At 50.6% G+C, this 1,116-nt stretch overlaps 1 non-coding gene across 1 annotated transcript; it reads left to right on the top strand.

The window, feature by feature from the left end:
• Nucleotides 1-503: 503 nt before the first annotated feature.
• Nucleotides 504-610, top strand: LOC120671671. The gene has a single exon (XR_005673770.1). It is a non-coding gene; the product is annotated as a small nucleolar RNA R71 (small nucleolar RNA).
• The last annotated feature ends 506 nt before the right edge of the window (nt 611-1,116 follow it).

The following is a 1,116-nucleotide window of genomic DNA, read 5'->3' as shown; positions in this document are numbered from 1 at the left end:
CGTACACTAGGTCTTTTAATGTGGGCTGAAAACTATTATTGAAATTTGTACCTTGTTGTTGACCGAAGGGGAGGTTGGACTTGGAGTTCCAACCCTGCTGAGGACGAAATCCTGAGTTGGGATTGTTGTTGTTCCCAACGAAGTTTGCGTCCTCTTGAGTTAAGGGGCACGAGGTGCCCGAGTGCCCAGTCTCACCACTTGTTTCACATGTCATACGAGACTCCGAAACTTGATTAACCTCCTGGTGCGTAGATTCCAACTTCTTCATTAGAAGTTCCAATTTGGCAGCTAACATGTCGACTATGTCGATCTGATGCACGCCCCTGGGACGGGCTGGCTGCCTTTCTCCTTTCCAACTTTGGTTGGAAGCTATCTTGTCAATCAGTGCCTTTGCTCCTGCAATGTCGAGAGAAAGGAAGGAACCACCCGCATCTGCGTCAACGTGGTCCTGGGCTTGCTGATTCAGGCCATGGAAGAAGTTCTGAATGACCAGCCACTCTTCTATGCCATGGTGTGGGCATGCTTGTATGTACTCCTGGAGACGCTCCCAGACTTCCGGGATGGTCTCATCCGGCAATTGCTGAATTCCGGTGATCCTGTTCCAGAGGGCATTGGTCTTGCCCACTGGAAAGTACTTGGCTAGGAATGCATTTGAACAAGCTTCCCATGTTGTGAAAGCTTCCTTGTTGGAGTAGAACCACGTCTTGGCCTTCCCGAGCAATGAGAACGGGAACAGGCGAAGACGGACGTCATCCAGAGTAGTTCCTCTGGGGTTGATGGTTTTACTCACCTCCACGAAGTTCTGGAGATGGGCGTTTGCATCCTCGGATGCCTTTCCGTAGAACGGACTTGCTTGGACCATGTTCACGAGTCCAGTCTTCAGCTCAAAGCCGTCATTGCCAGCTTGGTTGACATTCAGTCCAGTAGGAATGTGGCTGCTGGACGGGGCAGAAAACTGACGGAGAGTCTTCTGAGCCATGGATGGGGATGCTGAAGTGTAAGGTGAACTGATAGGCCAAGTGAGCTTTTTCTGAGGTGGGACGACGCGGCGTCTCACGATTCTCCCAATTCTTTCTGGATTTGGATGGAAGTTACTTGGTAGGTCAAAACCGGTCA

This window comes from Panicum virgatum, chromosome 4N (assembly GCF_016808335.1).
Source record: "Panicum virgatum strain AP13 chromosome 4N, P.virgatum_v5, whole genome shotgun sequence".
Taxonomy (NCBI): Eukaryota; Viridiplantae; Streptophyta; class Magnoliopsida; order Poales; family Poaceae; genus Panicum; species Panicum virgatum.
The sequence above is the reverse complement of the archived record's forward strand: the minus strand, read 5'-3'. Positions and strand labels throughout refer to the sequence as shown.